The sequence below is a fragment of the Xyrauchen texanus genome, chromosome 19, assembly GCF_025860055.1.
Source record: "Xyrauchen texanus isolate HMW12.3.18 chromosome 19, RBS_HiC_50CHRs, whole genome shotgun sequence".
Classification (NCBI taxonomy): Eukaryota; Metazoa; Chordata; class Actinopteri; order Cypriniformes; family Catostomidae; genus Xyrauchen; species Xyrauchen texanus.
In genome coordinates this window covers 21,671,348-21,683,352 of record NC_068294.1, presented here as the reverse complement: position 1 = coordinate 21,683,352, position 12,005 = coordinate 21,671,348, and positions in this window count along the sequence as shown.

Genomic DNA, 12,005 nt, shown 5'->3' with positions numbered 1-12,005 from the left:
ATTTCTGCAAATTCTAAGCAAAGTGTGGCCACTTTGAAGATGCTAAAATATAACAGAGTTTTGATTCATTTATTTTTTTATGTTACAACATAATTCCCATATTTTTATATAAATTATTCCATAGTTGTGATGACTTTACTATTATTCTAAAATGTGGAAAAAAGTTCAAAATAAAGATATTCAAAAAGATACAGTGAGGAAAATAAGTATTTGAACACCCTGCTATTTTGCAAGTTCTCCCACTTAGAAATCATGGAGGGGTCTGAAATTGTCATCGTAGGTGCATGTCCACTGTGAGAGACATAATCTAAAAAAGAAAATCCAGAAATCACAATGTATGATTTTTTAAATATTTATTGGTATGATACAGCTGCAAATAAGTATTTGAACACCTGAGAAAATCAATGTTAATATTGCAATTACAGAGGTCAAACGTTTCCTGTAGTTTTTCACCAGGTTTGCACACACTGCAGGAGGGATTTTGGCCCACTCCTCCACACAGATCTTCTCTAGATCAGTCAGGTTTCTGGGCTGTCGCTGAGAAACACGGAGTTTGAGCTCCCTCCAAAGATTCTCTATTGGGTTTAGGTCTGGAGACTGGCTAGGCCACGCCAGAACCTTGATATGCTTCTTACAGAGCCACTCCTTGGTTATCCTGGCTGTGTGCTTCGGGTCATTGTCATGTTGGAAGACCCAGCCTCGACCCATCTTCAATGCTCTAACTGAGGGAAGGAGGTTGTTCCCCAAAATCTCGCAATACATGGCCCCGGTCATCCTCTCCTTAATACAGTGCAGTCAGCCCTGTCCCATGTGCAGAAAAACACCCCCAAAGCATGATGCTACCACCCCCATGCTTCACAGTAGGGATGGTGTTCTTGGGATGGTACTCATCATTCTTGTTCCTCCAAACACGGTTAGTGGAATTATGACCAAAAAGTTCTATTTTGGTCTCATCTGACCACATGACTTTCTCCCATGACTCCTCTGGATCATCCAAATGGTCATTGGCAAACTTAAGACGGGCCTTGACATGTGCTGGTTTACGCAGGGGAACCTTCCGTGCCATGCATGATTTCAAACCATGACGTCTTGGTGTAATACCAACAGTAACCTTGGAAACGGTGGTCCCAGCTCTTTTCAGGTCATTGACCAGCTCCTCCCGTGTAGTTCTGGGCTGATTTCTCACCTTTCTTAGGATCATTGAGACCCCACGAGGTGAGATCTTGCATGGAGCCCCAGTCTGAGGGAGATTGACAGTCATGTTTAGCTTCTTCCATTTTCTAATGATTGCTCCAACAGTGGAACTTTTTTCACCAAGCTGCTTGGCAATTTCCCGTAGCCCTTTCCAGCCTTGTGGAGGTGTACAATTTTGTCTCTAGTGTCTTTGGACAGCTCTTTGGTCTTGGTCATGTTAGTAGTTGGATTCTTACTGATTGTATGGGGTGGACAGGTGTCTTTATGCAGCTAACAACCTCAAACAGGTGCATCTAATTTAGGATAATAAATGGAGTGGAGGTGGACATTTTAAAGGCAGACTAACAGGTCTTTGAGGGTCAGAATTCTAGCTGATAGACAGGTGTTCAAATACTTATTTGCAGCTGTATCATACAAATAAATAGTTAAAAAATCATACATTGTGATTTCTGGATTTTTTTTTTTTAGATTATGTCTCTCACAGTGGACATGCACCTACGATGACAATTTCAGACCCCTCCATGATTTCCAAGTGGGAGAACTTGCAAAATAGCAGGGTGTTCAAATACTTATTTTCCTCACTGTAAGTGACCCTAAACTTTTGAACGGTAGTGTATTTAATAAGTACATTGTATCAAATCCTTAAGTATATAGTAGTTAAAGACATCTAATATAAAGTGGGTCCTTTGATTTTGACATTTTCTGAATTTATTGCACAGCTCTCTGGATTATTTGACTAGTCAATCACGTGATTCTGTGGTCAAATATTTTGTATAATGACCATATAATTATATCAAACTTTTGAAAATATAAAACCCAAAAAGACCCTGTCTGTGTTTGTTTTGTGATAATAACCGTCTGACTGCACATTATCCCTTACACATTTATGAAATCTTATGCCCTAAGCATGTATGTTTGGCCTGAAGTTATTATATAGAGTATACTGAGTTGTCGCCATATTTGATTTGCGCTCTTACTCTTGTTGATCAATGGTTTAAATTTACTTGAGAGTGAATACGCCTTAAATTTAAGTCTGTTCATCATACAAAGTGACTGCATCCTTTTAGAAAACTTGAAATGTGATGCAAAATTGGGATGGACTACTCTCTTTTGACTGGTGCTTTTTTAAGCTTTCAAATGATGATTCACTATTAACTGCTAAAACTTCTTGTGTTCAGCAAAATAAAGTCATGAGTTTGGAACATCATGAGGGTGAGTAAATGACAGAATTTTCCATTTTGAGTGAACTTAACCATGACTGAAATAATAGTAGATATTAGCGATATCAAGTATTTGATTCCTAAATCCCCTCCTAAGGTTTATTATTTCCCTTCAGCATCTGTTTTTATACAAAGCTACAAATATGTAACATAGGCAAAAAGGCAATCGGTTCCTACAGTAGTGTAACACAATCCCACGTACAGTATCACTACAGTTCATTCCATTTCCAAACTCAATAACCCACAAGGCGAGAGAAGGTAGTTTGTCTACATGCCTATGCGTGTACATGACCCACTCTGGATTTAGTCTTGTCACATTGTTTACAGTGCGTCACTGACACCAAGAAGGTGTTTAATGTTTCAGGTCATTTGTCGCTTAACATTGTATAAGCAGGAAGAGGAGAGATTTGTGGTTGGAGCAGAACACCCCTTCAGTCTTCAGTTCCTGTCTGGAGGAACCGGCCAAACCTGCAACATTTCCGGATGATTCATTGAAATCCTGCGAGTTTCACAAAGAGAAATCAATCTCGGTGGTGAAATTGACTTTTTTTCTTTGTAGGACACATCATGGTAATCTTTTTCAGCTGTCCTGAGCTAAACATGCAAGAAAATAAACACAAGCATGTGGTTTGTGTTGATGGTTAGAGTGTACTCGTGCTTGGGTAACAACAGTAATTAACCTGGATTCCTGTTTTTAGTGTTTAACCTGCTCTGATCTTTGTGCATATAATGCATTTTATTGTGTCGGCTTCCAAAACCAATAACTTGCACAAGCAAGCAGCATACAATTTTTATCTTGGCTTTAATGGTTTTTTTGAATATCACATTATTTTTATGTTAAAAGAATATTCTGGGTTCAATATAAGATAAGCTCAATCGACAGCATTTGTGGCATAATGTTGATTTCCACAAAAAAAAAAAATTTGACTTGTTCCTACTTTTTTTCAAAATAAACAAAAAAGCAAAAGTCGAGATTACAGTGAGGCACTTACAATGGGAGAGAATGGGGCCAGCTTTCAGAGGTTTGAAATATAGAAATTTGAAGCTATAAAGTTGTTTAAATCGATATTCTTACAGTCATTTTAGGGTTTGTTTACATTATACCCCCTTACGATAATCAAGAGTTGCCGCAAATTCGCCACTGATAATTTTTACATGCAAATGAGCTTTGCAGCAAATTGTCCATTGTTGCCAAAGGTTTGCCGGAGGTTTACCACTACCGGTAAATACCCCAAACTTCTGGCAAACATTTGCTGTGAATCAAAAGCTCATTTGCATGTCAAAATAACGAGCGGCAAATTTGTGGCCAGTTTATATATTTTTTAAAGGCCGTCATGGCTACAAAGTTGTAAAATTGGATATAACTTTACACAGAAAGGTTTAGTAAGCAATTTATCACACTAAAATCATATTTACATGCATATTGTTTATGTATTGTGGCTATACTTTTGAAACGGTGAATATTTTAATATTTACAGAATTGCTCCCTTCACTTCCATTTTAAATGTCTCACTGGAAACCAGATTTTTTTCTTCTTTTTTTTAAAGAAAAGGAGGGGCAAGTCATGATACTTTTTTGTGGTAATCAATAGGCTATTATGCCACAAATACAGTCGATTGAGCTTTACTTGTATTGAACCCGGTAAATTAGTTTAAAATACTTTCTCCTTTTGTTTAGGCATCCCGACCAACCGAGCAGTGCAGAGCCGGCCCAAGTCATAAGCGAACTAAGCGGCTGCTTAGGGCCCCTGTGGCCACCAGGGGGCCCCCAAGAGCACACAAGTTTTTTTTTTTTTGTGATTATACTGTCAATGGACAATGGTAATTATACAAAAACGCAATATTAAATGCAATATTATGTTAACGGGCTGCAGGATGCAAGCACATTCAGACAGTAAAACAGCAATGTCACAAAAAAGGACATATCCTCTGGTGCAGAGAAAAGGAAAAGAAGAAAACAGAGGAAGAGAAAAAACAGCAAGATAAAGGTATGTTAAGTAGCTAGGCTAAGTTACGAGCTAACATTAGCTGGCTAGTTAATTAACATAGCCTATGTAGTATATCTTCTTTTTTAGGAAAGTTTGATTAATCATCTGTAAATAGCCTTGACATCTTAATATATTAGTACAACATATTACTTAGCAAGTTCTAGATTAAAGTTTTTGCGTTCTATGTAAAAATAACTTTCCTGGGTATATATTTTTGTAATAAAAATAAGCTTCTGTTCCATAAACTTTGTACTGATAACAACTTAACATTATTTACATTAGTCTACCATTTTGGGGTCTTTGCTATTATATTCCAATATCATTATGCCTCAGTTAGCTAGTTATAGATTAAGAGTTGTTGTTTAGGTGTACAGATGGCTTGCTGCTGTGTATAATAATTTGTGTTGAGAAAATAACATATTTTGTCAAATATTCTGTCAAATATGTACTCTTATGAAACATCCCTAGGAGCACTGTTGAAATATTTTGGACGTGGGGCACAACCAACGCCACCTGCCCCAAGTTCCAGTGCCACAGCTGATGATGATTTTTCAACAATCCCAGATCATTATATTTATATGGATAAACCATGCCTTTGTTTTTGACAGACAGTTGCATTACCTTCTAATATGACATCTAACATGGCTAGCTTTTATTATTATTTTCATCTTTCATCAGGTCCATCCTCTGCAGGCGAGGAGCACTTCCCATCATGTACATCCACTGATGTTGTCATCTATCCTGTCTGACTCAGAAAGGACTGATCTGGTAAGCAGAGGGCCACTGCCTGTAAAGGAAAACTTCACATTCCCTGAAAAACCTGATGGCCGAAGCTTCCACTACACCTACAGAAAATTAATTAATGGGGGGAAAATGTAAGTGGAGCTGCTCACTTATTCAAAAAGAAATGATACTGTCTACAGATTCTGCTGCAAACTGTTCTCTAGGAAGTCCACAAAACTGGTAACAGAGGATCAACAGGATTGGGTAAATATAGGTGTGCTACTGTTACATTTAAAACCGTAGAAGGGTAAAATCATGCCAGGCAGACATTGGTATGTTGTAAGCAACACAGCTACAACTAATAAAATTGATAAGGGGTGTGTTAGAATTATAGTGTGTGAATAATCAAGCATTGACAATATTCAATCATATTGGCGGCACCGAGGGGCCCCCAAATCAAATTCTGCTTAGGGCCCCATAAAGGCTTGGGCCGGCCCTGGAGCAGTGGTTCCAACAATGGAGGACAGGGTGAGTGTTCGGGAAATTAGTTTGAAAACCATCCGTTTGGTGACGCTTTTTACTTTTGTCAGCTTTACTTATTTTTGATTGACCCCCCTGCTTGTGTTCTTGGCTCATGTAAACATAATTTCCTCCCTTTGAGACACTCCAGACCCACTCACACTGCCATACATTCTATAATATCTAATTTTGAAAATAGTACCCCAAAACAGGCCAATTTGGACCAGGCAGCTATTTTTACACTGTGTGACTTGCATCTACTGTATCATCTCTGCATGAATTAATGGTTGAGGTATACCCTTGAATAAATCAATAATTAATTAATACATTTTCTAATAAATCCCATTAAAGTTCAAGGTGTGTGTGTTTTTTGTTTTTTTTTTTAAACCTCCCTTATTCCTTCTATTTTTTCAGTTAAGGGCAAAAGATGCATGTAGTTGGTGACGTAGTGCAGTCTCAAAGGGAGGACAAACATGTTAGAGGTTAATACACCATGAGTGAGCACCTTATAAAGAAGAAAGGCCTTTATCTTCTTAAAACTTTATCTACTTCAGTGTATTTGAGGATAGCGTTAATGGGAAAAATGAACTATAGTCAAGATAGATTTTCCATAAATACAGGCAGTTCATGAATGTACAGTGGGGTCCAAAAGTGTTCATTTAATCATGCTTAAAACATCTTGTAAGGTTTAAGATATTTCAAACAAAGAAGTAATGACATAAAAATATTAAAGAAATGTGTAATATTCTGCACTGTTCCCAGGTTACTAAACATTTGTACCGGTAATGTAATTTGTGATAATGAGCATGCAATCACCTTTGCACAAAAGGTCAGATCTCCTTGCTTTATTTAGAAAAAAAATGAAATGAAATGCAATGAAAGTGAATGGTGACTGAGGCTTACATTCTGCCTGGCATCTCCATTTGTGTTCCATAGCAGAAAGTCATATGGATTTAGAACCACATAGCAACATGAGTGTGAGTATATAATGAAGGTCAATAAAAAGGTCTGATTTTCTTGTGTCATTTGAGGCACACAAGAGGCTTTTTTAGAACTCTTTGGGACATTTTTGACAAATCATGCTGGTTAACATGAATCATTATGCTTTGCACAAACTTGTGGAGTTTAGTGCATGCTGTCATTTAAGCAAATTAAGGCATTTTCCCTAGTGGTCTCCAGCTTTTGGGCCCCACTGTATGTAGAAATGCCTAAGAACCAAATTAATTGGATATGGTATATAAACAGTGCTGCAGGATTACATACTAACACCCCACTGGTCTCCTTCACACATAGAGCATTGCTAAAGCTGTCAGACACTGGGAATTGTTTTCCCTTTGCTGATACATCCTGCCATGTGTGAGCGTATGGCTTTCGTCATTTACCTCCCTGGCTACGTTCTCAAGGATGTGCTGAACCTGCTCTGGTGGAAGTAAGTACAACCAGATGTGACAGGCCAGTTAAATTAGACACCTTGGCTGGCTCCTTCCTTTAGGCCATGTGAAGGTAAAGCAAATGAATCTTGAGTGTGTAGAGATAATTCAGTGTCTGTCTACTGAGTATGGCCAAGGAACTGATCTACTGCGAGGTATTCCTGGAGTATAGAGAGGTTGTTCAGAGGACAGTGCAGGAGGAGATGAATGTGAGTGATAGACATGTAGAAGAGACCGGGCTGGTCATCACTCTTTTTACTTCAGTGAATATTTGTTTATTTTTTAATTGTCTTTGCTATAGAAAAGCTATTGAACATTTCCACTGTTATTGCCCAGGTAAAAAGATACAGTTCATTGAATACACCTTGACCTTTTTGTGACAACTTAACCAAATAGCAGGGCATGTTGTCACTAAATTGGATAAGTTGTCATATGGAACATGCCATTAAACAGCCTATTATAGACATTTGAGCTAAATTAAACAGTAAAAATGTCCAATAATCATTTCGGTTAAATCTCCCTTTGTCATAGAGTTCAAGGGTTTTCAAAATTTTTGATGCAAAGGACTATTGGTGAAATGCCAATTGCAGTGTTGCCATATCTGGTCAAGAAAAACAAGCTCAAAATAAACAAATCATTAGCGATTTATCACAATAGAAATCATAACAAGCATTTAGTTAATTAACAGTTAAGTAAAATTTTATTTACATATCTCTCAAAACCCAGCAGCATCAAATCTGTATTAATGAATCATATCTTACAATAAATCAGTGAAGTATTGGAAACAACTGAGAAACTTTTTTTTACATCTAATAATGTTTTCCCTGTATCTGAATTAGACGTGCATGTATATGTAATTATACATAGTTGTTAAAAAAAAAATTCCTTCAGGTTCAAATCACGTTTCATTTTTACAGGCAACATGAAGTGGTGTAGTGCCAAACATATAATGTGATAAACCCTTTGGCCTTTAATTTCATGAAAAAAATATAATTACAAAAATTAAGGAACAAATCACATTGTTCCGGTTTCAGTAACGTTCTGCTAAAAATGTTGTTCATTTTCGTTCCTTAAACCATTTTTTAATCCCTTGTTATAAGATTTTCAGCGAAAAATTTACCACATTTAGTGGGGTTTCTGCTTAAAAAAACTTTGTGCCAATGGGGTTAGAAAAAAAATAGTTTTCCCTTTGAAACAATTTTTTTAATCATTTGTAAATTGTGTTCGATTTCTCAAAAAACAAGACATAATATCTTTTTTAAGCTTATCTGTCATTTTGCTTCTAATGTAATTTGATCTTGTTTTAAGAATTTATAGATATTTTTTACTGGGGAAACTAGACAAGTTTTTTCATTGGACATTACATAATGTTTATAAATAACCTTTAAAAGCAAAAAAGTGAATATCAATCCGGTCCCCCAAATGAACATGCTGGAAAGGATAATTCATCCAAAAATGAAAATTCTCATCATTTACTCACCCTCGTGCCATCCCAGATGTGAATGACTTTCTTTCTTCTGCAGAACACAAATGAAGATTTTTATAAGAATATTTCAGCTCTGTAGATCCATAAAATACAATTGAATGGTGGCCAGAACTTTGAAACTCCATAAGGACACAAAGGCAGCATAAAAGTAATCCGTACTTGATATGATAAGTGTGGATTAGAAACCGATTAATGTTTTAATTTATGGATTCATATATGGATTAAACCACTGGAGTCATTTGGATCTACAGAGCTGAGATATTCTTCTAAAATCTTTGTTTGTGTTATGAGGGTTAATAAATGATGAGAGAATTTTCATTTTTGGGTGAACTATCCCTTTAAGCACTTACTCTTTTTTCATATACTTCCATGCAAGCATTTAAGGATACAAAAATAAATGTACACATTATTTGCATTGAGAGTTGTCCTTATTATATACTTTGAATCATTGACTGGCTGTATCTTCTAGTCCGTCATCTTCCTGATCCATCATTTCATCTACATTTGGAGTGGGTTCTGTGTTATTCTTTTGGGAAATAGGGGCATGTTTTGTGGGAACCAAGAGATGTAGTTGATTATACCACTATATACACACTTTAAACCTCACAACAACCACACATTTTAAAAGACTAGTTGTGTCATCATAAAAAAATCTTTGCGGTTACTAAAGTGTAATTTCATACAAATAGCAAAATGAAACTGATTACACCAGCATGTATTTTTCATGGAAATTGACTGTGAAATTGGTCCCACAGTTTCAAGTTTTTGCAGTTGTTTCAAGATGTTGTTACCTGTATTGTTGACTTAGTTGCTTTGAATTCCTTTCAAGACATTTGGAATCAGTTTGCCACAGTTTGTTAACCCAAGCAAGGGCCCCACAAAACACATTAATGTAAATAGTCTTTAAGATTTTATTTATCTTTGTATATTTGAGCAGTGTACCAGTCTCGGGCAGTCATCTATCACTAAAACTAAAAACATTGTTCTGTTTGGGGTCAAAGTCTATGGCAGAAAACAGATTATAGCTCAAAAATAAACTACTGACCTCTATAGACTCAAAACGTTCTATAATATACAGTGGCCCTGAAACATATTTGGACACTATGATACACTTAAAAGTGTTCGAATTGAGGGGGGCCTGGGTAGCTCAGTGATTATTGATACTGACTACCACCCCTGGAGTCGCTAGTTCGAATCCAGGTTGTGTTGAGTGACTCCAGCCAGGTCTCCTAAGCAACCAGATTGGCCGGTTGCAAGGGAGGGTAGAGTCACATGGGGTAACCTCCTCATGGTCGCTATAAAGTGGTTCTCGCTCTCGGTGGGTCGTGTGGTGAGTTGTGCGTGGATGCCTTGGAGAATAGTGTGGGCCTTTCTGGGTGAAATGTCCACAGATAGCCCTTATCCACCGAAATTGAAATGGTTCACTTGCCAGCCTGTGCTCGGCTGGTTCACAATCTAGAGCCTGTCGTAAACGGGCCGCGCTTTTCCACTAATTGAGAGCCGAACGGTTGCGAAACGGGTTACGTGGCTGTGTGTAGTTTTACCTGACTACCTCAAACATGAACAAACATGGCACGTGTTTGTGTAGCCTACAGTTTTAACTCCTGTTTTTAGGAGAAATTTAAACATATAGAGCTCAACAAGATTGCCAGTGACGATACTATCTCCAAGTCAACAGATAACATAATAGCATTATAATGTATTAACAGTTTTAAAGTGTCTTATCTTGCTAATGTAACAGTGGAATATTGATTGTCTTGAATCTTTACGTCTTGATTGAGAATCCCACCGGTTTACATAACACATAGCCGCAATTGTCCTGATTTAGTGTATATCTTGATAAAAATCCCCTTACTGGATAAAACAATGGACAAAATAAGATGAGAATAGTGAAAAAAAAGCTAACAATGTCTGCTATTAACTTACTGAGATCAGCTTCAGAACACCGGCATGCATCATTTCTTGCTGTATCTCTTTTTTCTTTCTTTACAATCTCTAGTTTAACTTGGATCTCCATAGAAGCAAGTAGAGTGCTCTTTTCGTCCACATTTCCTTTTTTTTCTTTTTATTTATTTTTTAATTTTTTTGTTGCGATAGAGTGATGACGTACTCAGTGCTGCAGACAGTAGCTTCTGTTGTTGTTTGTAAAACTTTGCTGACGGAACATATTCACGCCCTCTGGCATAATCGGTTTCTGCATATAGACCAGCAAGCTTTTGGGGCTGGTGCAAAGCCAGATTTTCCACCCCAGAACAGCCTTTTCTGCAGTGGAAACATGCAGAACAGTTTGAGAATTTGCACTGCCCCCGAACAATTTCGGTGGAAAAGGGCTAAGGGTGGAGTTGTATTTTTATTCATAAATGATGTAATACAGTCAACAGGAATGCATATTTTATTAACTCTACACCCTAATCCAAACCACAACCCTAAACCTAACCATCAGTTTTTTTAAGTGAACACGATTACTTCCTGGTTCCCACAGGACCAGAACCTGGTCTCAAAGGTTGCTGTTGTACACGCTATCTGTAAGGCTTGAGGAAAAAATAATCACTTTAGAATTTATGCAAAAATGTATAATGGTGAATGCCGCCTGTCAGTAATTCATCAGAATGGGGTTGATTTCAAGGTACATTAACTTTCGGAAGCAACATGTCAATTTTCACTTCGTTTGATGTTTTGCAGTGCAATGACAGCTATACAGAATCAAGCTTTAAAGGTCCAAATACTTCTTTGGGGCCACTGTATATAAAGATAATTAAATATATAAATGATCCGTTATTCAAATGTGCAAAAAATAAATTGAGAAAGGAAGGAAATTGGACTGCTTAACTGAACTTGTATGACATTCTCTATTTGAAGGAAAAGAACTTATCAGCAGGGCTGTTAGTGCTCAGAGGTGCCAGGCCAGGAGGCACTGGCTGGCTGCTGTTTTTAATGGCCCCTGTTTCTCAAGATGTAAACAGAGAATATTCCCCAAACATTGCCTTTTTAAGACTTCTCAGGGAGAGCTAGGGGGCGACCTCTTCTGTTACTTACTGAAGCTAATGAAGGTCTCATCAAACAATCACTCACACCAACACTGTATTGTCACCCCCCTCCCACCTCTCCCCACTATTGTCTAAATTTAGACTTTCCAGAGCATGTGTCTGGAAGGAGACAGAACCTCTAAACATTAGTGTAACAAGCATTTGCAGGCTCCCTTATGGAAGAGAAAAGGGGCTCTAACCCTGATGGACATTTCACAGACAAAGCTCAACACCCTCTTTCTCTCTTTAGCCATATTCAGTCTGCTTCTTTGACCTCTGTGGCTCAATATGTCCAGGAGGAAAATTCATCTGGCAGACAGCACAGCACAAGGTCAAGGCTTTGTCACGCTTTCCTTTATACTTACTCTTATCTCTCCTCTCAGCAGATGTCCTGGTCCGTTGATGCCGAGACTTGATGTG